This window comes from Lactuca serriola, chromosome 8, assembly GCF_051521515.1.
Source record: "Lactuca serriola cultivar US96UC23 chromosome 8, Lser_US96UC23_V15, whole genome shotgun sequence".
Classification (NCBI taxonomy): Eukaryota; Viridiplantae; Streptophyta; class Magnoliopsida; order Asterales; family Asteraceae; genus Lactuca; species Lactuca serriola.
Window position 1 is genome coordinate 60,386,682 of NC_136415.1, and position 12,205 is coordinate 60,398,886.

The window sequence follows — 12,205 nt, forward strand, 5'->3', positions numbered from 1 at the left end:
GGCCCCAGCAGCAAATGGTTGGCATGCAACAAGTGAAAGGAGTCCACAGTTTAAGAGGAAATGTAATACCATCCTATACAAACTGATGTAAAATGAAAGATTAAATAGTACATAAAACGAAACTCAAATCAGATTAAATAATATATAAAACTCAAATCTTACATCGCTTTCATGGCGTCAGTTAAAGTCATTTCTTCCAGTTTGTATTCAATTGAAACACATAAGCGAACCATTCAGTAAATATTTGATAGAGAAAAAAAAGTCACAAGAAATTTGAAACCTATAGAAATCTAGACTCTAAAAGTATCCCTTACCACACAAAATCAAATAACCACAAGTTTCTCCAATACAAATTCTTCCAGTAGAATGAGGAAGAATGAATTTGAACTTTCTTCCTTCAAAGTCCTCTAAGTGGCACTTTTTCTCATCATCATCATCATCATCAGTAGGGATAGATATGGACATGGGTGGTCTGGACACTATGAACTTGTTCTTGTTACACACTTCGAGTAATCTCCATGACTTACAAAGTCTACCGAATGAAACATAATCATCGACTCCAAGTTGCATCATAATTATAAAAGCACATCATGGTTGACATATGACCAAGTGTCACAAGTCTTATTAATCATCTTCTTATTGCTAGATGGATCATTATGGGTTCGGTTTCTAATCATACTTCTTGTCTTAGCAATTCCTACACAGAAGATACACGTCTTCATCTTCTTCTTGCTAGATGCATCATCATCATCATGGTCCTGGTTCCTAGTCATACTTCTTGTCTTGGCCATTCCAGCTGTAAGTCCCCAAAATTGCTTGTGTATCAATCATATCCAATTGATGGTGCGGAATCCTAATCAATTGGATGATGTCATATCAAAATAGAAGAGAATGAGAAGAAGAAGGTGATGAATCTATGATGTATTAATGAAATTGAGTGATGCTCCTTACAATAGATTCTCTCTCACACACACTTATTCTCTCTAACTTTCTCTCTCTTCTCTAGCCTTACACTCACATGCACTCATCACCCTATATATATGAGACATGGGCCACCAACAACACACGAGTGTACAGCTGCACATGTGTGTGCGGTCGTACACAGGGTGTGCGGCCGCACACACATATTGTATTATAGAAAAAATATATTTTCCTAGAAAAGCAAAGTATAAACCAATAATTATGACCCAACAAGCCCCCCCTAAAAATTAGCTGGCTTTTCTTGTCAATCTTCAATGGGAGCTTTGGCTTCAGCTTTAATCTTTGATTTCTTCATAGCTTCAAGATGAACTTGATGAATCTTCATGAATGACTTTATCTCAAGCGGTTGGGCTTTTCTTCAAGATTTGACTCTAAACGCACATTGGGTGAGGAGGCTTGATGAAAAGATTCTTGAAAGATAGCACTTTTAGCTTGAGAATCTTCAGAGAGAACAACGGAGAGAAATAATCTTCTGGATCACTTCAACAGGTTCATAGATAGCAGCAAATTGATTGAGGAGGCTTCAATGCAATCTGTCACATAATCTTCAAGTACAGCTTCACCATGCTTCTGGGGTTGACAGATTGAATGTTTAAAGAATAATCTTCATTTCTCGCTCCTTCGAATGAAAATTCTTCGATGCTCACAGATGAAGCTTTGGCTCAGAAATCTCGATACAGTCTCCACGACTCTCATCTACACCTGAAATCACTTTTCAATACAAAACAAAACTAAAAGAAAAATTAGCACACAAAAAAATATTTTTGGATTTTTGATATTTTCAAAAAAAAAAAAAAATAGAAATAACACTATTATTATTTTTTTTAATTTTCTATTTTTTTTTTGATTTTTGATTTTTTTTTAATTCTCCCCCTAAAATTTGTACATAGAGGAAAACTATGAACAAATTTAACAAAAATAAAATGACATCTAACTTTAAGAATGATTTGGGATCAAATTTTTTTGACAACCTTTATCCGCTTGTCGATACCTTCTATCTTCACGTCTTTGTCTGGTGGATCGCCGGTATTGTTGTCCACTTAAACACGAAAAATTGTGACAAAATTAGGACATACTATAAATGACAAGACAATGTGATCCTAAGTTCCTAGATATTATATCTGATCCTAAGTTTCTAGATACTATATCTTAAGGACCATTCAGCTGACGACGACCAGGGATATTGTTGTCCACCTAAATTGAGCAGCGAGATCTATAGACAATCATTGAGTGTTCAATTTTAATTGTACTGGAACATGTTTCCTGCTTCCTGATATGCCCCAGTAATCAAAGACTTTCAGAGTACTCCTTACATCGGGTGAGCAAACAATCATTAGGAGAGAAGATAGATTCAGATTATTATCACTTATAGTTTTAGAGGGATTGATAAGTAGAAGGTTGCATATGCTGTGTACTATGTCGGATTGTTAATCACGCAAAGGAGACAGCATATGGCTAACAGATAAGAAGAATTTCATAGAGATAATATGCAGAGAAATAGATTTGCATATGTTGCAGTCCAGGTCGGATCTCTTCCAATCACGCAGAGGAGGCAACATATGACTAACAGTAAGAAAGAAAGAAAATAATTTTCTACATACCTAATTCATCGGAATTTACCAGTCGCCCCATCAATACCGGAATTAAGGACATAATCCGCACATCGAGGAAAAGCTAAACCACTGTTCCAAATACGGGTTCATTTATTGTGACGAGTAGATTCCCATATATATCTCCCTGCTCAACCTATCCAAGCGTCGTATTGTCAGGCTAAACGGATCTAACTAGGTTAAGATTTATCAAGTCTATAAATTTCCTAAGTTCAACTCTGCCTAGTCATGTCCATTTAGAATCTTTCGTGCCTACCGACGCATCAAACTAGAGCATAGACCCTTCAACTTTGGGTACATTACGCAGACTCAGATTGCCCGTTATCACTTGTTAATATCACTTCCCAAAACATCTCCCTCAAGCACATTTCATAACCAACATATTATTATTTTTTTTATTTTTTATTTTTTAAAATTTTCTAATTTTTGTTTTGATTTTATTTCTCCCCCTAAATTTGTGCATAGGAGAGAAACGAAAGTAAATGCACAAATTTAAACTATGCTAAAACAAAAATTTGTCTTTAAAGCAAATCAACTTAAGAAAAACTCAGGAGTATAGAGAAGAAAACTCAAACCGTAAGTCACCGATTGAATTTGCATCCAGAAGGTCTGAGAACAGCACGCGTAATCTCAGAACAGATCCGAAAATTCTTCATGTCATTAAGCACAAACACCGTGAGTGATCACTTCCTTTCTTCCCTTCCCGCAAAGAACACATACTCTCAAACAAATGTCTGAATGTTGTACAGTTGAGAGATGTCCCCTATCAAGTGCCAGGAACAGCCACTACCAACAAACCGAAGTCTGATGATATGCCTCCATAGCTGCTCCGACACAGAGCGGGATCAGTTGGTCTTTGGAACCCAATCCATTTTGAAACTGGGTTAACCTTTGTCATCTTTTCACAATACTCTCTCCCATGACATGTCATGCTTATCACAAACAGAAGATGTAAAAATATTAGAAGCGTTAGAAGATTTGGGAGAGTGAGCCCTTGGAACCTATTTGTAGTTGGGTTTAACCCATTTCTTTTTCGATCTGATGGGTGGCTCAGTACTTGCTTTGGAACTTGAAGCCGATCGTCGAGATGACTTTGACCTAACCGGTCTTGGCTTCACTGGATCATCTCTTGGATTGGACTTCTTGGCTGGCATTCCCTTCTTGACATTGGGAATTGATTTCTTGGCCTTGGGAGTTGAATTCTTGGCCTTCTGCGCGTTCCAGTCACCATTGTCTGAATGTGACCTTGAGGGGTTTCTTTTAGAAAATCTCCCTCTTGGCACGTTCTGCCAGCCTTGTGCATAGTAAGGAACATATGCTCGATTAGGACAATTTCTGGCAATGTGTCCAGGTGTTCCACAGTGAAAACAAGTCTTTTTCTTCACTGTGGAGTTGTTTCTTCCTGCCCCTGGTGGCGTATCATTGCCTTGTTTCTGGTTGTTCCTACAAGCACAATTGCAACAGGCCGTCGGCTTCGCTTGTTTTGGAGGCCAGTATTTCTCAACAGCAGGTTGATCAGAAGCAACTGAGTTCGAAGCAGCAGATTCAGAGTTCAAGGAGTCATTGGATTGTTCAATAGTGTTCTCCTTGTTCTCTTCTTCTACTACTTTGCCTGCACATGAAGTAGAAGCATTAGTATCTTTCGTCTCAACACCTTCAGTTTGCCCTGATTGTTCAGTCTTTACTGAATCTGGAGCAGGGGTTTGGCCATACTGAGTAGGCATTTCTTCCTTATTGGTCTCAAAGGGTGGGTTATAATTGTGATTAAAAGGAGGTGGCACACTGTGATACCCTAGACCCTTGGTTTGATTATCTTTAAAACTCAATTGATTTTCTACTAAGGACTCGACTGTCTTACTTGACGCAGTGTAATTTTTGAAACTAACATTTGTTTTTCCACACTTTATTTTCAAAGCGTCAAGTTCTTCTGTTACAGCAGCAAATTTTTTCTTAATGTGATCATAATTTTCACACTTGTTGCTGTAATCTTCTTGGAGTTTTCGGAAATCCTTGATTTTGGTTTCTAATTGAGCTTTTAACGGTTTCTGTCCTTTCCTAAGAGTATAGCCTTCGTATTTGAGGTCCTCATTTTCTCTTTTTAATAAATCTATTGATTCTCGTAAAAAATTAATAGTTTTAACACAAGATGGAGAGCAACCGGATTCATTTACCTCTTTGACCTTGATATTTGAAGAACTCATTATTTTATTTTATTTTTTAATTTTTTAATTTTTAATTTTTTTTTATTTTTAATTGCCCTTTGACGTAAAAAACGAGAAAGTCAACCTTAAAAGTTAAATTTAAAAAGTCAAACTCAAAAGTCAAACCGAAAAGCCAAATTTGAAAAATTAAAAGTCAAACGAGAAAGTCAAAATTTAAAGTCAAAGGTCAACTTTTAAAAGTCAAAGTCAAAATTTTATGTAAAAAGTCAAAAATAAAAGTTAAAATTTAAAAACTAAATTTTTTGGGTTGAAAATGGATTTTTAAAAATAAAATTTTGAATTTTGGGGTTGAAAATGTCAATTTGCGAAATTAGATGCGAAAAAGGACGAGTTATATTTTAAGTTCCGGAAAATGACGCAAGTAGCCTCCTAGACGAGTTGGTTAAGGTGCTGTGGCAATGATCAAGAGGTCCTGGGTTCGATCCCCGGCACCACAATTTCGTTCCCCCTTTTTTATAAAGGCGCGCTGCTGCGAGGAAGAGGCTTTGAATGCGATGCGAGGACTCCACGAAGCGAGATGCGAAGCCGAACACGCGAAGCTGCAGACCGCAAACCCGGACCGCACACCGAACACGTGCACTCCGAGGCCGCACACTCCGAGGCGCACACCTTGGCTGCACACACCGAGCCACACACCTTCAACCGGGCCGCACACCTTCAACAGATTCGCGAAAAAAACGACGTTTTTCACCTTTTTTTGCTCCAAAACTCAATCAAAAACTCGTTTTTATGATGTGACAGATTGCATTGAAGCTTTCTCAATCAATTTGCTGCTATCTATCAACCTGTTGAAGTGATCCAGAAGATTATTTCTCTCCGTTGTTCTCTCTGAAGATTCTCAAGCTGAAAGTGCTATCTTTCAAGAATCTTTTCATCAAGCCTCCTCACCCAATGTGCGTTCAGAGTCAAATCTTGAAGAAAAGCCCAACCGCTCGAGATGAAGTCATTCATGAAGATTCATCAAGTTCATCTTGAAGTTGTGAAGAAATCAAAGATTAAAGTTGAAGCCAAAGCTCCCATTGAAGATTGACAAGAAAAGTCAGGTACTTTTTAGGGGGAGCTTGTTGGGTCATTTAGAAAAGAAAGCTATAAACCAAGGGGGAGATTGTTGGGTCATAATTATTGGTTTATACTTTACTTTTTTAGGAAAATATATTTTTTCTATAATATAATATGTAATATTGTGGCTGTGTACGGCTGCACATGTGTGTGCGGCCGAACACGCACGTGCAGCTGTACACTCATGTGCTGCTGGTGGCCCATGTCTCATATATATAGGGTGAGGAGTACATGTGAGTGTAAGGCTAGAGAAGAGATGGAAAGTTAGAGAGAAGAAGTGTGTGTGTGAGAGAATCTATTGTAAGGAGCATCACTCAATTTCATTAATACATCATAGATTCATCTTCTTCTTCTTCTCATTCTCTTCCATTTTGATCTGACATCATCAAATTGATTGGGATTCCGCACCATCAATTGGATCTGATTGATACACAAGCAATTTTGGGGACTTACACATGCATTTGCAATTTCCACATAAGATACAAATTAAGCTTATGACCAAACATTAACATCTAACATAATCGAATTTAATGAAAAAAAGATGCAAAACGTACCTAAAATCGAAGAAGTTTTATGTGGGTGTCATATCAACAAATATTCATGATCGGTGCAGGGTAGGGGCTGGGCATTTAAACAGGGCCCAAAAACTTTAGGGGCACTTTTTTTTGTATATTATAGAATTTGATGAAGGAATGAAGACTTTTGGATAACTTCGAAATTGTTGAAGAAAAATTGACAGATTTTAAGAACTTGAAAAGAATTGTGAAATCACAAAATAAAAAAATAAAAAAGTAGAATTTTTAAAAATACCAATAAACATTAAGTGGAAGATAACGTGATCTACTAAACATAGAATTTCAAATTTTGAACAATTTAAAAGCCATAAAACAAAAATGGAAGAAAAAAAAAGCTAAAATGTCTCAAAATTATAACACAAAACTTGAATCTCTTAACCTCACCGCATTCTCGTCCTCTCAATTCCCGTCGTCTCCGTCATTGTCAGTTTCCTCTAAGTGTCATCTACGTTCTCAGCCTCTTCCAAGTCGCTGAACCATGTCACCGCTCGAGCAAACCTCTCCGACCACCTGAACACCTAATAGCTCCCTTCCACACCATTCACCTTTGCATCCTCAGTCACTTTAAGTCCAAAGACATGTTCTTTTCCCTCTTTTTTGCATCGTGATCCTTCTCTTGTGAGAGGCTTCTGGGTTTAATTTTTGGCAATATGACATATATTATAAGGAAGAGTACACAGTTAGGTCTAGTACATTTTAGGCCTTTTAGATTGTTTTTTATATCAGAGAACTATTTCCTATGCACTTCAGAGTACATTCTAGCTGTTACTTTTTTACATAGATGCCTAATTGCCTATTGCATAGCATATAAATGGATATGTATTTGTTACTAAATTGTTTAATAATATCAATAAATATGTAAACCGTTTATTTGTTCATTCATTTAATTTTCTATTTACACTTTGTTTTATTATTTAATTGTCATATTTGAAGTGACATATAGTTTTAATTAGATTAGTATACAGGTTTGCTTCCGAAGGAAATGATAAGAAAATCAACTAAGAGTCGTAGTTGTTAATTTAGATTCATAAACTAGTGGTAATTGTTAGAAAGTGGATTAATAAACAAAAAAAAAACTATAAGAGCTCTTTATATTTCATAACTTTGAACAAAATAAAGTTTTTTATATGATTTTTATTTTGTAGTTTTAGTTGCAGCCCCTCTAATTCCAATGTCTGTCCTTGCTTTTCGATCACGCAAGAGACACACCACCAGAGGACGCACCAAGAAAACTCTGACGACCACCTTGTGATTTGAAGATAAGTTTGCTGCTCTAAATAACTTATGATTCACACATTCACATGAGAAAAACAAAACTATAGTTTATATAATTTAATTCGTCACCCCTTAGGGCTTAAGGGCATTTTTTTACGGCTCGTCCTGGGCATTTGAATCCTCAGAATCGGCTCTGCAAATATGTCTATAATAATCCCCAAACCATGAAATGTGTACCAATTAGACTAGTTTGTGATTCAAATAGATGGATGATGCAAATTAAATAGTTACTATGGGAGCATATAAATATCGTATTTTGTTGTATAACTAAATAAATAAGTCAAAATTGGTTATGTTGAGGACGTAAAGCTATGGTTTTTTTTGTTTGTAGCCGATGTCATCCAGCAGCCACCAAAGGAGATTTTGGGAAAATATTACATCCACATTTTTAATCTGAATACTCCAATAACTATTAGAAAAGAAAAAAAAATGTAATCATCTTCCAATTGCTAAATACTTGGCTATTGTCTAATCTAAACTATTAAAACCTAAAATAAAAAAACTAAGCTAAATCACAATCATATGGATCAATCCCAACTTTGTACGTCGGCATAATTTTATTGACACATAAAATCAAAGTTAGAGGGCAGTGCATTATAAAAAAGTTAATGTTGAGTATATACGAAACTACTGTAATACTGTTTTGTCCCTCTAGTGTTCGACCACTAGACCGAAGTTAATAGGAAAAGAAGATGAAAACATTAACATCCAAATCCAAATCATATCTAATCAGTGATAAACAAACAAAATCGAGATGAAACGATTTACCGATTAAAACTGAGAATTATGAACTTAAGCAGCAGGATGGTTTAAGAACTAATCGGCAACTATCTTATCCCATAAATATATTCTTTGTAAATCCTAATCTTAATCTTAATAATTATTAAAAGAGAAACCTAAATTCTAAAATGAAGAAATAATGACCCTTCATTGCTTTTCAATCATAACTTTTCCACCTGTTGATCTTTCTACTGACATCATCATTGTCCATGTTTTTTTTCCTGTCTAAAAAATTAGTATGCGACTATGGTTATCTTGTATCCATATATTTCAAATAAAATTAAAACAATTGCCATAAATGTTATACTTTGTAATTGCATAAAATCAGGAAAATGATATGGAATAATAGGTTTCCAACTTTCCATATTTTAAAAGGCTAAACAACCATTTAAGTTCCTCATTTTTTATTTTCTCTTTCAAACCATGAACACAAATGACAAACCTTTTGATTCGTGCTTCCACTGCCACTACTATGCTATTCCAGTGCCCAACCTCTCCTCTTAACCATGGCTCTGACTCCATCACCCCAGCTCTCTGTTTCCATATTTTTTGTTTCATGTTTCTGTCGATTTGTGTATAGGTTCTACATTGTCTCTCCATGACGTCGTATCTTCTTCATTCTCTCTTAGAACCAAAAAAGCGAAAAACCCTAGACGTTGTTTTTATCTTTATTATCTCGCAATTGGTAAGTAGTTCTTGATTTCAATAAACTCATATATTTTCGATTGTTATGACGGAATGCAACAAAGAGAAATCGCATTATTCTCAACTTGGTGTTCCTATGCCAGAGTATAACCCCCTGGAAAGCTTAGTAAACCAAATTATGTGTTTATAGTCTATTCTAGATCAGGATTTACTTTTTATCCTCAAACTTTCTACAAAGTTCCAGGTGGAACACGCTACGTCTCATAATGAACTATGTTAGAAGTTGCATACTTGATTCTATAGAGGCACACAAAGATTTTGTAGTGATTGTTACTTTTGAAATTAAGGGAAGCAACCCCACCTAGACCCCAACCTTTTCTTTCGCACCTCACTTTTCTCATATCTGTTAGTCTCCTAGGCTGATCACCATTGAAAAGGAAAATTTGGTTATACATGATGGTGGCCTGCTGATTTTGTTTAATTTGGAGCAATAGTCAAATTCGTCCAATTTGACAATTCTATAACTCTTAAGTTTCAATATGGATTTGTTAAATTCGTTTTGAGTCTCTGTTTTATTGATCGTCCTACATTTGTATGGTGGTTGTTTGAACTTATCAACTTTCATTCATTGTTTTTTGGTAACATCCACACTTACATGCCGAAGCATCATGTCGATTTTTTGCAAATAATCATGATTCATAAGATTTCGAATAGAAAAAAATAGACCACTTCACCAAAATTAAGAGACCACCCTTCTTAACCTCTATTATTCAATCAAATTTCATTCGAAAATGAAATTGGGCGTGATAAATATTTTGCAGTTGAATATGTACGGCAAAAAGATGCGATTCATCTTTTAATCTTTTTTGGACTAATGCAACATAATACTTTTACTTTAAGGATGAAGGGGCAATTTGGTCAATATCTGTTTTGGTTAGCTTTCAAACATCTTTTTTATTATTTTTGAATACTTAGAGTTTGAATGGCTTGGTCCAGCAATTGAATCTATAATTGGATCGATTTCTTCAAGAAATGATATAGTAAACTTTTGATTGAAGGGTATTTATGTCAACAAGGGAAAATTAAGGAATTTTTTTTTGGAAGTTGGTATCTCTTTGATTTGACTTTCATTGGCCAAGGAGGGTTTTTTTTTTTTTTTTTTTTTTTTTTGTAGATTTCATGGATTTTTTGGACCTCCTATTCTTGAATAGATTATAAAAAGAAAAGAAAAATAAGAAAATGAATTTTAATCGGAAGCGTAGTTAGACCATTTGGAGTTTTTTAATCACAAATCTTGAAGACTATTCTTTCTTAAAAAGCAACACGTTTGACCCTTGGAATTTGGATGTTAAGAATTGGTTTTTTCTCTCCAACTTAACTAAAGATCAGTTTGGGAATTATCATATATGGAAGGTGTTCAAATGCAATTATGATATTCATAAAATATGGAAGTCAAAAGGAATTAATCGGTTTTGATTTAGCATTTTTCCTTATAAAATTGCAATGCTTATCGGTTTTATCCCGATTTTCATAAGATTTTTACCTTGTGAAGTGTTTTTTTATTTGTTTTTGCAAATGGGTAGAATCCCCATTTTCCATGGTTCAAAACGTTCCGGTTAAATTCCAAGAATTTTAGTCGTTTGGTTTTACCATTTTTTCTAAAAAGGATGTAATTGACCGGTTCAATCCAGAAAATTTTAGTTGTTTATTTTGAAACAGTTTTCTATAAAAAAAATTATTCAATTCAGTTCAAATCCGAGACATTTTAATAGTTGGTTGGTTTCACCATTTTTTCCTAAAAAAATATGTATTTGACCGAGGTAATTTTAGTTGTTTGGTTTGTAGCCTTTTTCCTAAAAAAATCCATGTACCGAAATCTATTCATAGTTTTTGAAGTAATTTCCCAGTCTTAAACATGTACAACCTATAAATTCCTAAAGCGATTTTAATATATAAATCTGTTGTGTAAGGGTTATCGTCGGAATAGAATCAAGTATTTCGTTGAATTCCTTTCATACCTGATACATTTTTTGTTTAACTTTTTCTGATTCCAGGTTTAACAACATCAACTTCGTTATAGGATTCTTCTACCATAATTGGATTTTTCAGGATTCCAACTAAGAGGACATCGTTCCTTGGTTATGGAGGTAACTTACAGATTAATATACACAATCACATTTTAACTTTTCTCAGTTTTTAACACGATAAATTCTTTAGTTGAACTTTTCGTTGTGTTAAGCATAAACCCCTAATTTTCTAGATTTGTGTATTTCCTTAATGATGTTGATAAGGTTACTCATATTGAATTGAATAAGTTACTGGTTAAATGTTGCTAATTCGTCTTATAATCATCTAACCTATATGGACGAGTCTTCAAAGTTTATAAATCAAGAATGAGAAAAACTTCTTTTAATCATTTTACATTTTTACATTTGTCTTTGATGTTGGAGCCCTAAATGTTATAGTACAACTAGCTCACCCTAGAAATACAATATGATACAACCATGGTGGGATCGACATGAATCTTTTTGACCGTTTCACACGAGTTGTCAAAGTTACTGGATATTATTTCATATAGTTTTTAATATGTTTGGCCTTAATTATCATTCATGAAGCATTACGTAATGTATTAATTGCTCTTTTTGATCTTTTACATGCATAATACAATGCAAATACAGTTGTTAGCACCTTTGACGATCCATATAACATCTTAGAGCAATAGCTTTGGTTTTTTCTCTTTTAAACTTGATTTCATTTAATTGTGTCTTAATGGATTGCTACTCTTTTATTTTATTGTCTTTTAATCTATTTCTATTCTATTATTCGTTCATATGGATATCAAACATCGATTTTGTATTATATTTTTATTTTAATATAGATTTCCATGATATGGATATCAGACATTGATTTAAATAAAACTTTAAGTACAAATCCAGTACAAAGTGTTGAAAAAACTTTTCAGCTTAGAAAAGCATACATGAATTTGTTGGCGAAACCAGAGTCTAAACTTCAGGTTGCTTTTATTAAGCTTTATCAACATATTTTTTTTATGATTAAT